Here is a 19,597-nt window from a genome sequence, read left to right on the forward strand (position 1 = left end):
AACATTATAAGACATTTTTATATGATGTTTTCTTAGGGAAGTATTTTTTACTTTGTATAAATATGGATTGCATTCTTAATATTACCGAATTTTTTGGTAGAGTAGGGGTGTATATGTGCGTGTATTTTTTTCTAAAACTGTCTTCCTAAGGGAGATTGAGATCAGAGGATGGTAATGATAAGAACAACCAGGAGGCATAGCTCTTCCTCATCATGGCACCAGACTGGAAAAGAAACCAGATTGGAAATTCTCGAGTTCAATTTACACTGCTTGGCTAATTCCCATATGTGGTATTACTGAAGACTGCATCTTGTAGTCTGATCAGTGTGCTCCAGTGTGCTGTGGAGGTATAGAGGTTTTGAGTGCAGGCTAAGTAGGACAAGGCCACAATCAATGTATACAAGTTTATGTGCGTATTTATTCATGTATATACATATTTGAAAACAAATAATTATACTCACTAGATTCAATCATGGCTAAGTATATAGTTGAAACCACAAGTTCTAAGTTTTAAATAAGTATCAATGAGAAACATTTAGAAAATGAAAAATTACTGATACAAATGTTGTGAGAATTCCTACCCAGAGTTCACCATTATCCTTTGGGTGGTAAGATACACGAATGTTAGAAAAGACTTCCCTTGCCATAATCCATAAAATGTAAAGTGAAAATGCACTTCTGATGAAGTTGTTAGATTTGAATTTCAAAGTTTTTATAGTAAAAATCAACCAAGAACTCTTGTCAATTTGAGAGGGTATATTTATTTCCCAAATTATAACAATAAAGAAACATGATTAGGCATGTTTTAGTAAGGTGCACTTTTTAAAAGAATGCTTGTCATTAAAATATTTTTCTTAACATTATAAATTGTGTTTTACATGGGAGGAAGTATTTATCCACCAACACTGTAAAACAATTTATGTCCATGACCATATTTGTTACTTAATTAGTCGATATATAAATACTAACCATTTTATTGTTACGATAATTACCTGAAACAATTCTCCTCTCATAAAACTAAAGCAGCTTCTATACCAAATTTGTTGAGAGTTTCTACCATGAAAGGGTGTTACATTTTACCAAATGTTTTTATGCATATTGAGATGGTCATGTAACATTTATCTTTCATTCTGTTAACATAATAAATATATCACATCAATCGATTCTGCATATAGTATCATTCTTTCATTTGAGGAATAAATATCATTTGATCATACTGCATGTTCATCTTAATATGTTGTTGTGTTTTGGTTGGTAATGTTCTATTGAAAAATTTTGCATCTATTTTATTAGGGGTATTGGCCTATTATTTTCTTTTCTTGGAGTGTCCTTATCTGGTTTTGGTATAAGGGTAATGCTAGGTTTGTAAAATGAGCTTGGAAGTATTCTCTCATCTTCAATTTTTTGGAAGAGTTTGACGAACACATACAATTCAGAAAAATAACTTAATTAAAAATGAGCAAAGGATCTGAATAAATGTTTTTCCAAAGAAGACATACGAATGGTCAACAAGGACATGAAAAGGAGTTCAACATGGCAAATCAAATCAGGAAAATGAAAATCAAAATTGCAATGAAATATCACTTCAAACCTGTTAGAATGGCTATATCAAAAAAGGCAAGAGATAAGTGAATGGTGAGGATGTAGAGAAAAGGCAACTCATGTGCTCTGCCAGTGAGAATTAGTACAGCCATTACAGAATATAGTATGGAGGTTTCTCAAGAAATTAAACATAGAACTACCTTATGATCCAACTTGTGGATCCCACTTCTAGCGATTTACCCAAAAGAAGTGAAATCACTACTTCATAGAATATCTGCATGCCCATATTCATTGCAGCATGTTCACAATAGCAAAAACATGGAATATTAGTAGCACTAAAAGGAAATTCAGTCATTTACAACAACGTGGGTGAACAGGAAGGGCATTATGCTAAGTGAAATAGGTCAGATGGAGAAAGAAAAAGATGGTATGATCTCACTGATATGTGGAATCTAAAAGAAGCTAAACTCATAGAAACAGACAGTAGAGTGGTGGATGTCAAAGGGGAGGGAGTAAAAGCAATAGGGATCCGTTCATTAAAGGTTATAGACTTCTAATTAGAAGAGTGGTAAGTTCTGGTGATCTAACATACAGCACAGTGACTATAGTTAATAATATTGTATTGTATACTTAAAAGTTGCTAACAATGTAGAATTTAAATATCCTCACAATGACAACAAAAAATTTTAATTACATGAAATAAAAGATGTATTAACTAACCTTATTTTAATAATAATTTTGCAAATTGTACATGTACCAAATCATCACAAGTACACTTTAAGCTTACTCAATGTCATATTTCAATTATATATCAGTCTATCTGGAGAAAAAGAAATGTGGTATATACTACAATAAAATATTATTCAGCCTTTAAAGAGGACACCCTGATATATGCAACAACATGTACAAATTAAGGGGGCGTTATGATAAGCGAAATAAGCTTGCAATAGAAGAACAAATGCTTCATGATTCCACTCGAGGTATCTAAATAGCCAAACTGGTAGGATCAGAGAGTAGAATGGCTTGGGAAGGAGGAAGTGAGAAATGTTTTTTATAAATACAAGGTTTCAGTTTTACAAAATGAACAAGTTCTAGAGATCTGCTGTACAACATTTGACTACAGTTAAACATTCAGCATTGTACTCTTAAAAATTCATTAAGAAGGTAGGCCTAATTCATATATTTGTACCACTTAATATAAAAAAATATAATATTTGTAAGAGAAGAGCAGAAGGAAACTTAGAGATATGTTACCTTGGTTGTGGTGATGGCATCTAGATAAATGCATATCTTCAAGCTCATCACACTGTATACGTTAACTATGTCAATGTTTTTGTATATAAATTATACCTCAGTAAAACTCTTTAAAAATTCACATAATAAAATTAAATAAAATTTTAAAATGAAGAACCTATTTCATTTCCTATTATCTTTTCCTACATTTTGTTGTCATTTTGTGACTCTATATAAACATAAGTTATCATCTTGTCAGGAGATAATGGTTAAGACGTTATTATTTTAAATAAAAATTTAAAAGCTCTGAAGTTAAAAAAAAAACTAGTTAAATATTCAGGTGGCAAAATATCGGCTTATTCTCTTTCGCTTTGTTAAATGTTTCATTTATGTAGATACTCCTTGACTTAGCAATGGGATTACATCCTGATAAACCAATCATAAACTAAAAATATCATAAGTCAAAAACCAATTTAATACAGCTAACCCACCAAATATCATAATTTAGCCTAGCTTCAGAGAAACTTACATTAACCTACACTTGGGCAATTATCCTGAGTTTCATCTCAACATCACTTACCCTTCTTTTCTCACCAGAAAAAGGAGAAATAGATGGGTGTTTTGTAGATATGCGGAAATGGGGAAACAGAAACATAATATCTAGAAATGTTGGCTGTGGAGGATGGTGAAGGCTGACGTCAAAAGCCCAGGTGAAGGGCTTGGCAAAGCCACGCTTGACCGCTTGCATCTGCAAAGCAGAGCAGGCCAGCAGCGGATGGCAGCTGGAACCCGCAGGAGGTTGAGAAGAAAATAGATAACAGCCAGCTTCAGCTGACTGCGGCTGTAACCTTTGCAGAAGAAATATTTTATCATTTAGGTAGCTTGGGAACGGAACAATCTTTGTCTGCAGCGCGTCCTTGAGTCTGCAAAACATCCTTGAGCTACATCTAACCAACCCCCATAAAATAAACGCGGAGACCATGTTCAGGGTCATTGTCTCTATCCGAGGGCAACGCCCCACCTGGCCCCCACCTTTCCTTAAACTGTTTGTATTGTCTTTCTCAATCTCCCATTGCCCCCATTCAGGGACCTCCACTCCGCGCTGGTCGCAGCAGTTGGCAACGCAGTGCACTGACTGTGGAAGATTGGTCATTTAACATCGTGATCGCATGGTTGACGCGAAGATTCAGCTTAGAAATTCACACCGTCATAAAGTCGATCCATTCTAAATTGGAGACCATCTGTATTACCTCATTTAATTTGGATGACAACCATTTATGTGAGATTGTGCATTTCTGTTTTCACACTAATGCACATAAGAAAATAAGACTTGGGGTGGATGAATAGCTCGTCTTAAGTTACATAGTGTAGTCTTTTACATCACTCGGTATCGCCCTCTAAGTGCTTTGCAGTGCCAGCTTTTTCTTTATAATTCATCAAACATAACTTGGCCTGTGCAGAGATGTCAAACAGTCGTAGCACACAGGGCACCCTCATTTATCTCATGCAGTACAAGTAGGGTTGTTCTCCCCTCACCTGACTACTCTGATAAATCACTGCCCAAAGATTCTTGGCACTCTTTTCCCCGAGGGAAAAGATTTCACTTGCTGGCTTTAAATTTTTAACAGAAACGAAGCATCACGTGTAACTCTAAACAGCCAAATCAACTCTTCTTAGCTCACACCTTTTTCTCCCCCAGGCATAGGTAGCTTACTATCTGCTAAATAGGGAGCTACATGTGGACTTTATACCCCATACAGGCACTTGTAAGGTGCTTGATTGTAATTTTTCCCCACCATTCTTACTTAATGATGGTAATTCTTTTACTTCACATCAAATTCCTAGTCAAAGTCAGTAAGATAAATTAGAAAGAAAAGTAAGTTTATATTTCTAATCAAAATTTACATGTGTTTGTTTCAATCACCTGAAATTTCTCAAGCAAAAATGAATTCAAATGTCTAAACTCTTTCAATGTTGAAATGATCCGACTACCTTTCATAATAAGTCTGACTATAAAACACACTTTTCCTGACCTTTCAATATATTCCTTATGTGACCTGAAAGGTTCTCAAGAGGATCATGACATAATTCTAGTATTTTATACTATTTAGGAAATTAATTCTGCTTATTGTAGGGAAGAAAATACTTTTCCTTGTCCCTTTTAGGGGCCCTGGCTGGGTCTGAAAATTAAACAGACAAAGACAGATTAACAGGAAAAAGAACATATACATTAATTTAACAAAAGTTTTACATGGCATGGGATACTTCATAAGGAAATGAAGCAACAATTAGACCTGAGGAGTAGTATTATGTCATTTGATAATGGACTTATAAATGTTAGGTTTACCATAATGGAAGATTATATGTTTAAGAGTATGAGGTAACTGTAGTAAGCTCGTAATAACTTCTCGATGTTTCTTTTTCTTCTGAGATAAGGAAGTTTCTTTCCTTCGGGTATAAGGAGGTCCCTTCCCCCAGGAAAGTTTTGTGACATCCTCCAGCAGAGACAGTCAAGGATGAGGTCAGAGTGTAACTTTTTATTGTTTTTCTAGAACTCCTTCAGTTAAAAATATTCAACATGCAGAGGTGCATATTTTTGGTTAGCAGGCCCTGAATCCCATCACTATAAATGTTTAAACTTACCTTCTATAGAAGAAAAAATTATTTCTATAATGCCTCCTTAATCTTTAACACTTTCCATTTATGACTCAATAAATATAAGCTCATTCTTTAAAAGTGTAAGAATTCTCTTCAGGGATTATCTCACTCTAATCCCTTTCTACTTTAAAAGAAAACTACTAATCTACTTTAAAAGAAAAAAGAAATCAGCAATTTTCTCTATTATATATTAAGCACAATCTACCTACTTGAAATTTTGTTGGGTAAGTTTGCTCTCTGTTTATTATTCATATCAGAGAAACATTTCTGAATCCCAAAATTTATGGTACACTAAATATTATTAAAGATTTTGTGTTTATAAGTAGAAAAAAATTTAAAGCTAAAAATTACAGTTTCCCACATTCCTATTAGAAATTTAACTTTTTTATTTCCAAAAACTCTGTTATTGATCTCTTTAGCACTTTCTCCATTTTCTTTTTGTTCCACCAGTATATCAAATTGGCTTACAAATGGTGCTTAATATACCTCAGGGATTATTTTGAATCTAGTTTATATGCGCCATCCTTAATGTCTATATTTACTTAATTGATATGTTTCAATGGTTTCCTTATTAGTCTTCTTTCCTACTGTTTCTATCTACCTCAATAGGACATCAACACTTATGTCAAATTTAATTTTAAAAAAAGTGGGACGGTTTTCTGATTTATTAAAATTAATCTGAACTCCCATTCCATACAAATCAATATTGAATATCCAGATCTCATAGCTTTACAGAAAAAGAGTTATTACAATAACTCTTCAGTGGAAATTCAATGATACCCATCTCTTTTTACATTATCATACAGATTGTCAATACAGAAATTCTTATATTTTTCTGAAAAATACATCATATGTTACATAGATATATATATACACACATATAATATACACACACATATTTAAAGTTTGTCCAGAAAAAGTCCAGCCATTATTAATATAATAGGAACGGTTTTCACAATATTGATGTAACCTGGCAGCCAAGGAGAGTGGACTAGAATGTGCATGTGTGAACAATGACAACTTCATTGTACTAGTCAGCGGGGGATGGTAGATGCCATGGAGCGAGCATGTGTACTGAGTGGCCATGTCATTCAAAATGACTGAGTGAGTAGAGCAACAAATCTATCCAATTTGGCATGAAGCTTGCACATTCCTCTGTGGAAACTATTCAGATGATTCAGAAGGCCACAGCTATGGGCAACTGGTCACTGGCAGCTTCATCACTACAATGCACCCACGCATGCATCATGTCTCTTACAGAGTCTTTTTGGCAAAACTTTAAATCACCTAGGCGAATCACACCCCTTACAGCCCAGATTTGGCACCTTGCAACTTTTGGCTTTTCCCAAAACTAGAATCACCTTTGAAAGGGAAGAGATTTCAGATTATCAATGAGATTCAGGACAATACAATGGGGCAGCTGATGGCAATTGGGAGAACTGTGTGAAGTCCCAAGGTGCCTACTATGAAGGGGACTAAAACATCATTGTCCCATGTATGACGTGTCTTGTATCTTGCATATTCTTCAATAAATGTCTCTGCTTTTCCCTATTACATGGCTGGATATCTTCTGGAGAGACCTCGTATATTTTCTTCTTACAACAAAGCTTGTTCTCTTTTAAAGTAACTTATCTCCATTGTAACTCCCTCAAATCTCATTTATATTTTAGTTTTCAAACTAAAACTACCAATCTTTAAGTCTTCCTGAAAAAAAAAAAATATTTATCATACCATTCTCCTACTTGGTGAAGGAAGAGGGGAAAGCAGGTATTGGAGGAGGAGGTGGGGAAATAAATTGAGGAGTGTGGGAGGGGTTTCCTATTCCAAAAATAAGACATCCATTTTACTCTGTTTAAAATCCTTTATAGCTACATTCTCTTTCTGTTTTTTATAATTTGTTGCAGAATGGCAACATCTTCCGAAACAGTGAAGGTATCTCTCTCTTGCTGTCATAGACTTTTCCTTTTTTTCCTCCCTAGATCTAATCCTCCTTCTTCTGTTAAAATTTTTCCTAGTACTCTAGTCACCCTTCCTTTCTTTGTGAGAAACACAAATGTAGCTCATTGTGGATTTTTTAATAGAATGAGCCCAAATTTAATTTATTTTTTAAAATTGTTATTACATTTTCCATTATTATTTAACCCTCTTATACTCCCCTTCCCCCTGCAATCAACACACTGTTGTCCAGGTCCATGAGTCCTTTTTCCTTTTTGTTCCATCCCTCCACTCACCTCACTCCTTCCCCCCAATAGCTGTCATCCTGTTATCTATGACTCTGCCTCTATTTTGCCTGTTCAGTTACTAGGTTCCACATGTGAGTGAAATCATGTTATTTATCTTTCTCTGACTGGCTTATTGCACCTAGCATAATGTTCTCCAGGGCCATCCATGTTGTTGCAAAAGGTAAAATTTTCTTCTTTTTATTGGACAATTAGTATTCCATTGTGCAAATGTCCCATAGTTGCTTTATCTGCTCATCTACTGATGGACACTTGGGCTGCTTCCATATATTGATGATTGTAAATAACACTGCAATGAACATAGGGGTGCTTAAGTTCTTTTGAATTAATGTTTTGGGTTCCTTCAGATATATTTCTAGAACTGGGATTGCTGGGTCAAAAGGCAGATCCATTTTTAATTTTATGAAGTATATCCATATTCCTTTCTACAGTGGTTGCTAAATCCTCAACAAAATACTAGTAAAATGAATATAGCAATACATCAGAAAGATAATACTCCAAGACTGAGCACAATTTATTCTGGGAATGCAAGGTTGGTACAACATTCACAAATCAATAAATGTGATTCACCACATAAACAAAATGAAGAATAAAAAAAAACACATGATCATGTCAATAGATGCAGAAAAAGCATTTGATAAAATCCAGCACCCATTTATGATAAAAACTCTCAGCAAAGTGGGACTAGAGGGAACATACCTAAACATAATAAAGGCCATATATCACAAGCCCACTGCCAACATCATACTCAATGGGCTAATTCAATGGGTTGGATTCAGTGGGCAAAAACTACAAGTGTTCCCCTTAAGATCAGGAACAAGACAGGGATGTCTGCTTTCACTTCTATTCAATATAGTACCGGAAGTCCTAGCTGTAGCAATCAGATAAGAAGAAGAAATAAAAGGCATCAAATTGGAATGGAAGAAGTAAACTGTCTTTCTTTGCAGATGACATGATACTGTACACAAAGATTCCATCAAGAAACTACTAGAATTGATAAATTCAGCAAAATAGCAGGATACAAAATTAATACCAGATTTTAAATATATAACTGAGCATAAAAAAGATGTGTCTACACAGGCTGTAACAGATTTGGAAATGATTTACTTTGAAAGACCTGAAACTGTTAGGGCAAAAGTTCCTTGCATATACGTAAATGATTGTCAGAGCCAGGGGACTGCTAAATCCCAGCGCTACACAAGTGACCCATCGTCCCAGCTAACAGACCCCCAGACGGGTGAGGAAAGTCAGTGCGGAGCATTATCTGTTCACAATTCAAAAGAACCAATTCAGCAAGCAATGAAAACCAAGAGCACTGCTATCATTAGAATAATCCCGTTTACAGTCATAGCTTTAGAATTTGCAAATGTACATCTATAGATACAAGGATCATTATACTTGTTTACTTAACTTGGCTTTCTACTATTATTGCTTTTATTTTTATTATGAAGTGTTTTTACAGTTCTAAAGCTTGATTCATTAGGTAATTGCCATCCTCCTATTTGGGTCATTGGTCATTTTTATTGCAAAAGAAAAATACAAATCATTATTCAAGAACAAATTCCACATATTTTCCACATCCTAAACTTTTCAACCTCCCTTATTTTGTGGAAAAAAAAACCTACTAGAATTGATAAATTCAGCAAAATAGCAGGATACAAAATTAATATCCAGTAATTAGTTGCATTTTTATATATGAATAATGAACTAACAGAAAGGGAAATTAAGAAAACAATCCCATTCACAATTGTTTATACCTAGAAATAAATCATTGTGGATTTAGTCCCATGTCTGCTCACCTCTGAATTGAGATCCTTCAGGCTATTTGGAACTGAAATTATTCTTAGTGACTGTTGGTCTTCCCATTTCACCTTGTTCTTGGATAATCTGTAGGAAACAGAAGTTGAATGAAATTAATCAAACAAAAAACTTCACCTCTACTTTTAGAAGGATGTAAAAACACATTTCTTTCTGTACTTTTTCATTTTAAAATTCTTTTTAAAAATTTAGTTGAAATTATCAATAGATACAAATCACTACAGGATAAATGGCAGTAGCATACAGCTTAAATATAAATGCTTGATAGTTCAATGATTGTTTCTTTTTTCACTAAATTTAATGAAAACATTCTTGAAGATAGGAATATTGTCATTTCCATTAAGATATAGAGACTAAAAACATGTCTTGAATACAATCATAATTTTCTTAGACTTAAAATTTAAATAACTACTCACCCACTATTTCCTCCATAGACTGTTTATATGCATTTTTTCCCATTACCATTCATATAATGTTTCAAGGTTTAAACTCTATAATGTTATTTTATATGCTTTTAAAAATACTCATTTTGAAACATTTATTTGTGCTTTTTTTTAAACACTACTCAATAAAATTGATACACCATTAATGGAAAAATTACAACCACTTACCTATAACACTATAATTGAACTAAAATATGCATCAAAAAGCCTTCCATTTACTCAATGAAATTTTTTTTTAATATAAAAAATGTCCAGGTTTTCTCATGCACTCAGTATTGAAATTACATCTTTAGATAATGAAACTTATAACTAGCTAACGATGGTTTATGCAATACTAGGGTTACAAAATACAAAAAGTAGTATGCAATTTATTAAAAAATTTGGTAACTAATAAAGTGAAAGATGTAATTCCAACATTTTAGAGCTTTCCTTGTAAGACTTTATGGAGAAAATGTTGTTAAGCACCTCATTGTGTTTTCCAAGAAATCATTCATTTTAATTTAAATTCAATCTATTTTTTACTTTAATGACAGTGCCAGGGGCTATTTTATAAACAGTTGCTTCGATTGAAATTACAATGTAACTTTCTAATTAAAAAGTTTAATTTCTTTTTAACTATAATAAAAATAATTACATTGTGTGAGCTGTTTAAAAAAATCTTAGCTTCTCTCTATACATTCACTGTTTTGTTGAATTCTAATTTTGAGAGAACTTTGATTAAATTGATGCCAAGGGTGCACACATAAATTTCTACACTGAATGAAGATTGCTATTTTTTGTAAACTCAAAGAGTGTTATTCTTGGAATTTCATATACTTTTCCAACATAAAACAGCGTGGAGGGAAAAGTATATATCAATTTATTCATATTTGGTGATACCATGAACTATTCTTTTCAAAAAAGCATTAAAGTGCCTTGAAAATGTTCTCTTTGAAGTTGTGCTATTGATGAGCCTAAAAAGTTCCCAGTAGAAAATTGGTCCCTCCTGGAGGATCACATTAGTACCACTGATAGAATGTCATCTATCCTCCTTCCAATGACATAAAGTGAAATGTTGGTCTGGACTAATGTCTACATGCCTCTACTTCCTCTCTAATATCATATTTTGTACTATTAATGAGCATGTCTTTATTATCTGCCCTTTATTAATAAGATGTGCCCCTCAAATTTAGCAATCAAAATAAAGTATATTTTAATTATATATGATATTATATTATAATAATTATATTATATTATATTGTATTATACTATATTATACTTTAATTATATGGGGGAAGTTTATGTTGAGATATAGGGCATGATATTCATGATATGAAAACAGAGCTAACTGGCAGTCTGGACATAAAGGAAGCGTAGGTAATATGCAAACCAATGTTAAGCAGTTTTCTTCAACTGCCATACCACAGCACGACAGTGAGCTGGGAATTGATGATATTAAAATTAAGCAGACAGGCAGTTTTTCTGGCATGAATTCAGTAGCAATTAGTAGCAAACATAAGCAATGTTAATATGAAATTGGCTGCCCAGGGTCTTTCAAGTGAGAAGGGAATTGATAATATTTCCTATCATGCTGAACAAAATTTCTCTTAGAAATTGGTTGCATTGGACATTTTTGGTATAGAAGAACAATTTTCAACACACGTGCTGCAAGAATTTTTGAAACATCCAGTATCTGACTATTTAGTCAGAGTCAATGACTTTTTTTTCCTTAGATTATTAAATTAAAAAAAATGACAACAGCTGTCGAGTGTGAATGAATCAAAATTTTACCTTTTTTTTTTTTTTTTTGTCAGGTTGGCAAACCAATATATTTTTTTGGTGTGCCAAAGAATTTTGTTAATTTGTTTATGTGTGCCATTAAATGGGAAAGGTTGAAAATTATTGGTTTAGAGAGATTGATTCAAGGGCTGGAATTGAGACAAAGCCTGATCCTTTTTATTTTGTAAGATGGGCTCCCTGGAATGGTTCCTAAAATAAATTTGGAAAAGCTTAAATAATACAGATTTTTAATACCCATTCCAAATCTACTGAACCACATTTTCTGGTATACTTATTAAATAAAATATCTCTATTTGATTCCTATGCAAACAGCTTTAAACTTGTCCATGGACTAACATTTAGGAATCATCGAATAGTTGTTATTTGAGTAGTTTTGAAAAAAGGATACAATTTGTGTAAACTTTGTTGTTTTTAATTTCAAATGAAATTTAGTGATATATATGTATATTTTGTAAATTCTTTTGAGCTATTTTGCAGCTTCAAATCTACATGCTATTTATAGAAAATTTGGGAGGAACCAGAAAGTTTCCCAAAATTCAGTTAGTAGAGTTACATGTTGATATATTATTTTGATATTTTTGTGATAAATATATGAGGTCTGTTCAGAAGGTATCCAGCTATGTAATGTGAAAAATAGAGACATTTATTGAAGAAGATACAAGATACAACAAACATCGTACATGGGACAATGATGATTTAGTCCCTTTCAAACTAGGCATCTTGGGACCTCACACAGTTCTCCCAATTGCCATCAGCTGCCCTATTGCATTGTCCTGAATCTCATTGATAATCTGAAATCTCTTCCCTTTGAAACGTGAGTATAGTTTTGGGAAACGCCAAAAGTTGCAAGGTAAGGGGCTGTAAGGGGTGTGATTTACCTAGGTGATTTAAAGTTTTGCCAAAAACACTCTGCAGGAGATGTGATGCATGAGCAGATGCATTGTGATGATGAAGCTGCCAATGACCAGTTGGCCATAGCTCTGGCCTTCTGAATCACCTGAAGTTTCCACAGAGTAACGTGCAAGCTTCACACCAAATTGGATGCAGATTTGTTGCTTTCCTCACTCCTTCATTTGAGTGCAATGGCCACACAGTACACATGCTCACCCCACAGTATCTACCATCCTCCACTGACTACTACAGTGATGTCATCATTGTTCACACATGCACATTCCAATCCACTCTCCTTGGCTGCTCACATTGATGTTGTGCAACCATTCTCATTATATTAACAATGGCTGGATTTTTTCCAGACAGATCTCATTTTATTTATATATGTAGGATTGAAAAAACAATGTATTTATTTTTTCTAAGATTATATTTAGATGATATAGATATACAGACATTATATATAGATGATATAGATGATGATAGAGATATAGGTTTAGATATAGATAAACAGACTAAGATAGAAGGGAAGGAACAGGGAAAACAGACATTTCAATAAGAATTTTGCCATGAGCCATCAGGTGAAGAACACACAGCAAACTGAGATTACATACCATGTCCATATCGAGTCTGGACACTGGCCACATTGCCAATACAGCTCCTTCCACTTCTATGATGTCTAATTGTACAAAAGAGACTTTGCTGTTATCACTATCTTCCAAACTGATCAGTGTACTCATTATGTTATTAGCTTCTTGTTCAGCATTGATTGAGTATATTAGATTGATCAAGTCTAATACATATTCTTGTACCCAGATTTCCAAATGGACAGAAGTTTTCAACTAGATTGCTCTTTGACTAGAAAGCTGACTTGGATAACCTCAGAGTCAGGACTCATTGGGCAGGGAAAATCCAATCAAAGGATGTGTATTTAAATATAGTGCATGTTTGATATTAAAAAATATCATAATATTAACCTTAGATATTAACTATCCTCCATCTCTGAGTTGTAAATTATTTCTCTATATTCTATTATTTATCTTTGCTTTTCTTTTTGGCATAAATCAGTGCATTCCTTGAAAGGCCCAATTAAAAAAAACAAGTAATTTGTGCATAAAGAAGTATGATCTGTGGTTTCTAAGATAGTTCAAGGATTTTTAATGAGCTGCTGGTTTCCATTTACCCTCATGGATATTTCTGACTTTATGGTACCAATTTATAACCCAATATCATGAAAATGCATTACAACTTTAAAATGAGCCCGGGAAGTACTTGGGAAGTATGGAAATTTCTTTTCAGTGTATTGCTGCAATTATTATTCTAAGTATTAAAATGCAAAAGATGATGATTATTTTGACATAAACTTATGAAAATTATTTATTATTTGGTCTAACAATAAAGTGAAGAAACTTTGAGAGGCATTTCAGTGGATTATTTAGTGAGCTTAGGAGAATGCTTACCACACAAAATAGAGCCAAACTAATTTTTCTCTGACCTTTATCACTTTAAATCATTTTTCTGTTATTTATATAGGGCAGCATAGTGTTTTAAATTTGCCACTAAAAGGTAAAATCCATATCTTTCCCTACCTTATTATGGATCACCCATATTCCCGCTTTTAGCAAATATCTACATGTCAAAAAGAGAGTATTTGCACATTTCAAGCAATGTGTCACATTTCTGCTCCACTGACTAGCATTGCTTTAAATCTCTTGGATTCCATCATCTTGTGTTTTGTCAAATCACATTGGCTTTTCTATGTGACAAAATATACAGTGATGGAAGGTGACAGAAGAAGTGTAATGCAATATGACACATCAGAAATTTAAAGGGTAAAGGGATTAGCTCTTTGGTGTCAAATTAGATAGTGTATGTCAAGTCCAAAATGAATCTGGCAGTCACTAATGGAGTGAAAGGTACAGTATTCACCCCATCTGTGAAACGGTAAGTGCTACACTTCATCAGCACACAGTTAACTCAGAGCTACCGTGTGGATCTCCGCAAAGCATTTTGAAGATCATGGGCCTGCAGTGCATTTCAGGTCATTTCATGTTGACACTGTTTATAAAGATCATTTAATCGATATGGCTATTAGAGAAAGCAAGTATTACTTGTTGCTAATTTGGGAGACGCGCGCGCGCGCGCGCTGTATTGAAGAAATTACAACTTTTTAAAGAGAAAAATAATACAATGGTGTTATTTATGTTATGTTTGATGCCATTATGTCATACGCACAAAAAACAAAGCATTTTAAACTATAAGAAATGACACAAAAAGGATCCTTTTAATCATAAAATATACAGATTTCTGAAGATTTATTTTGTACCTATCGTCATATAGACTACATTTTAAAATCCTTGATATTAACCCAGGAATTTATTCCATGCCCTCTCAAGGAGATAACGGTAAGTGAGGACCAAACAAATAATACCGGGGAGCGGGGACAAGATGGTGGCGGCAGTAGAGGTCCGCGGCTGGGCTGGTGGGAGCCGCTGCCGCGCTCCAGCCCAGGCTGGCTCGTCAGCCTTTCTGCCGCCCCAAGTCTGACACTCCAGGGCCCTTGGCTACCATGCACTGGGTCTTCACAGAGGACGGGAAGATTCAGCAGTGGATCCGCTAATGAACTTGGAGCATCCCCGTGACTTAGTTATATTAATGAGACGAGACACAACAGTTAACTATCTCAAAGAACTGGAGAAGCAATTAGTTGCTCAAAAAATTCACAGAGAAGAGAATGAGGACAGAGATGCAGGACTGGAAAAATGGCATAATAAAGAGGATCCAGACTGTATCAAAGCCAAGTTGTCCTTAGGGGACCTGGATCTGTATGAGGGCACATATGTAACTTTGGAAAGCAAAGACATCAGACCTGAAGATAATATAGGCATGGGATCTCTTGTCCTTCCAAACTCTGAGCAACCTGATTGCACTAAAATTCTAGAACTTCTATACAGCACAGATGCTTTTCAGCACTTACAAGGTATACAAGAAAGAATTCATCTTTCTGTACCTCTACTACCTAAAGAAGATCTAATCTTCACAAATTTATCTAAATGATTAGGAAGGAATATAGATTGACATAGGTCACCTCATTCATGAAGGCCTCCAGAAGAACTCTTCCTCATGGGTACTGTATAACATGGTTTCAATTTACTGGAGAATAAAGAATGGGCCATATCAAGTAGAGGAATGTGCCATGTGAGTGCTTCATCTCTTTTTTAAGCATAATAGAGACATTTCTCTTATCAACTTGACAAGAGTTCTGCACAGAGCACATCCTTGTTGATGCTGCTATTGTGGTCCACACAGTTCTGGAACACAGTGACTTCTTCACCAGCTATTACACTTTGGGAAGTATATATACAATGCTTGAAGACTATAACCATTCAGTGCTCTGTTATGACCATGCTTTGCAGGCCAAACCTGGGTTTAAGCAAGATATAAAGAGGAAACATGTTGTCCTATGTCAGCAAAAACTTGAGCAAAAATTGGAAGCTCAACATAGATCTCTGCAGCAAACATTGAAAGAATTGAAAGAATATCAAAAGCAACATGACCATTAACTGAGACAGCAGAAGATCCTGGAAAATCATAAGATGATTCAAGAGAAGCAAATCTTAAGAAATATCATCCGTGACACACAGATGGCGAAAGAGGCACAATTAGGAAATCATCAGATATGCTGTCTGGTCAACCAGCAGCATAGTTTACATTGCTCGTGGGACCAACCTCTTTGCTACCATTGTGGAGATGTCTTTGAAAATGTGGATTATGTTCAGTTTGGTGTAGATTCATCAATCTCCTGTATGATGTCTGTGAACTTTGATGTTTGAGCAAATCAGAGAGACATCAGTGATTTCGTCAAGTCTTCTCCTATAGCCCATTCTATTCTCTGGATCTGGGGCAGGGACTCTGATGCATATAGGAACAAAAGAATATTCTTTGGCATAAAGGAGAAGATTGTACAGAAAGCTATTCTAGACTCCCTGTTAGTAGAGAATTGACAACGTATTTTCTGCCTCAGAAACACAAAGGACTCAGGATCCATGAACTCAACAGTGATAATTTGTCTTCAGAAGAAGAGTCTCAAACACCTGACTCTTCCATAACTGACTTCAGAAAAAGCCAGACTCTGTCCTACTTAGTCAAAGAATTAGAGATCCACCTGGATCTGAAAGCCAAAATGTCAGATGACCATGCATGAAAAATTTTGCTTCCCTATACTAATGACTATACTATCCCAGAAGAAGAAATTGGATCTTTCTTATTTCATTTTATTAATAAGATAAATACTTCTATCTGTCTGATACTCAATGAAGCTGGACTCTACTGGAGAGCAGCAAGAAATAGCACTTTTGTTATTGCTTGTCTTCAGAGAGCTTTGAATTTGGCTTCACTTCAATATCAAGGCATTCCTCGTGTGAACTTGGCCATCCTTTTGATTCACCATGGCTTTCATCTTGATGCTACTACACTGCTTCTTCAAGCTTTGGTCATCAATAGTTCTGAGCCACTGACCTTTTTGCACCTGGGAAATGCTTACCTTGCTCTGAAGAATATCAGTGGGACACTTGAGGCCTTTAGACAGTCTTTGAAATTAACTACCAAATGCCCAAAGTGTGAAAGCAGCCTGAAGCTGATTCACTGTATGCAGATTTATCCTTTTCTGTACAACATCTCCTCTTCTATTTGCAGTGGTAATTGTCATGAGAAAATTATGGACAACAGCCATGACAAACAGAAATATTTTGAAAACTCATAGTCACTGAATGCTGCTGAAGAAGAACCCTCTTAGACAGGAAAAGAGGTGGAACTTGTACTCTCTTTTGAGAATTCAGGGAGAGACTCAGCTGTTTTTAGACTTGAAAGAGCAGTGGTTGAAAAGCAATAGTTCTGATGAGACAAAGAATTAGAGAAAAAAATATCAGAAGAGACTTTGGCTTTGGTGGATGAATTTCAACAGGCATGGCCTCTGGAAGTCTTCAGGGGGCCACTAGATATGAAAAAGGCAGCATCTGGACTTGCAGGGAATGCAGGAATTGAGAAAGGTGCCTAGGACAGAGTGGCCAAATGTTCTTGCTATGGAGACTGCAGAAGTGGAGATGAGGAAGCAACAGAATGGATCACATTTCAGATCAAACAGGTAAGAAAACCCACAGGAGATCATAAAAAAGTCCTGGGAAAAAGATAGAATCAAATCAAGCAGAAAATGTACACCACTACCAAGTAAACCTGGAGATCTCTGGCCCAATAGTGGCATCTCCTGGGTCACAAGGAAAAAAGCGTGACTACCAGAGTCTGGGATGGCCCAGCCCAGATGAGTGAGTCAAACTCCGCTGGGTAGAGCTGACCGCCCTCGTGAGTATCTGGCTAGCAGTTTCTTCAGAAAACATTGACATCACAGACACATAGACTTTGCCACTCCAATCCAGCAGCCAGCAATGGAATCTGTTTGTAACAGCAATCTCCCCACCAGCATGCATACCCTGGACCATTTGCATGGAGTTTCCAACCAAACCAGCATACACTATACAGGTGATAGTCAGTTAACAGAGGTATTACAAAATCTTGCTGAAAACCAATATCTACAACAGCTACTTGAACAGACTGGCACCCGAATTGCCAAAGTTTTGGAAAAGGAGCAAAAAGTGGACAGCTTCTCAACAGAAATGATGGAAACAGGGAGCCAATGTAATGGCATCTTTAAAGCTAGAGGAAGAGAACAACAAATCTAGGATTCTGTACCAGAAAAAAAATCCTCAAATATTAAAGTGAAATAAACATGTGTTGAAACAAACAGAAATTCAGAGAATGTGGCACCAGTAGACCTGCACTGAAATTAGAATTAAAGGGAGTTCTTCAGAAAAATAGTTCCAGATAGAAATATGAATATGCAAGAGGGAATAAAAAGCACTGGAAAGGAAAATATAAATGAGCAGTAACTATACAAAATAGTAACTGTAGTACCCTGAGAAGTTTCAGTTTTATAGATGCTGAAATTTATGGAAACAGTAACCAATGATGGGAGGGAAGTAAATGGAGTTTTGAAGTCCTAAGGTTTAATTGGTATCAGCCAAGTAGTTAAAGTGACAATTTGCATGCTTTAAGGTGTAGTCTAACTAACTAAAAATGGTTTTAAAATATAATTTAATTGAAGGAAAATGAAAAAATGTAAAACATTTGATTAATTCAAAGAAATGCAAAGGAACATAAAAACAGAATACAAATAGATATATAGCCAAGTATATCAGTAGTTAAATACAAAAAATTATATAATTTAAACACTTGGGACTTCCAGTGAAGATGGCGGTATAGACAGACATGGCTCACTTCTTCGCACAACCACATCAAAATTACAACCAAAATACAGAACAACCATCACTCAGAACCATCAGAAAGTAAGCTGACAACTACAGAATTAAAGAAAACATGTCCATCCAGACCGGTAGGAGGGGTGAAGACATGGAATGGGCTGGTGCCACAACCACATGTGGAAGATGCAAATTCAAGAGGGATATCTCAGGAGCAAGGAGCCCCAGCCCCACACTAGGCCCCCAGCACAGGGTTCAGGTGCCAGGAAGATAAGTCCCCACAGCTTCTGGCTGCAAAAATCAGTGAGGATTGAGTTGGTGGAAGAAGCTTCTGGAACCCCAAGCAGTTCCTCTTTAAGAACCCACACATGGACTCAGCTACTCAGACTCACTCTCTCTGACCTTCAGCACTGGGGTAACAGCTTGAAAGGCGTCAGTGGTATTCTGAAAGAAACTGGGGTGTCTGGCATCAAAACAAACAGAAGCCATTGTCCCTTTTTTTAAACCATCCCCTCATAGAACCACTGAACCAGCAGGCTGGTGCCATATCTGAGACTCTATCAACTGGCTAACACTGTTTGCCCCACCTTGGAGATCCCCAGAGACACTGCCCCACCCAACTTAAAGCCCACCTAAGCTAATATTCCATATGAATGGCTGGGCTTGGCCCATGTTGCACAACTTA

The 19,597-nt window shown here is 35.4% G+C and overlaps 1 pseudogene; it reads left to right on the forward strand.

Moving 5' to 3' along the window:
• Nucleotides 1-7,338: 7,338 nt before the first annotated feature.
• Nucleotides 7,339-18,336, forward strand: LOC129081042 (tetratricopeptide repeat protein 17-like; annotated as a pseudogene).
• Nucleotides 18,337-19,597: the final 1,261 nt, after the last annotated feature.

This window comes from Pteronotus mesoamericanus, unplaced genomic scaffold, assembly GCF_021234165.1.
Source record: "Pteronotus mesoamericanus isolate MK-2021 breed Mesoamerican mustached bat unplaced genomic scaffold, CSHL_Meso_final contig_94, whole genome shotgun sequence".
NCBI lineage: Eukaryota > Metazoa > Chordata > Mammalia > Chiroptera > Mormoopidae > Pteronotus > Pteronotus mesoamericanus.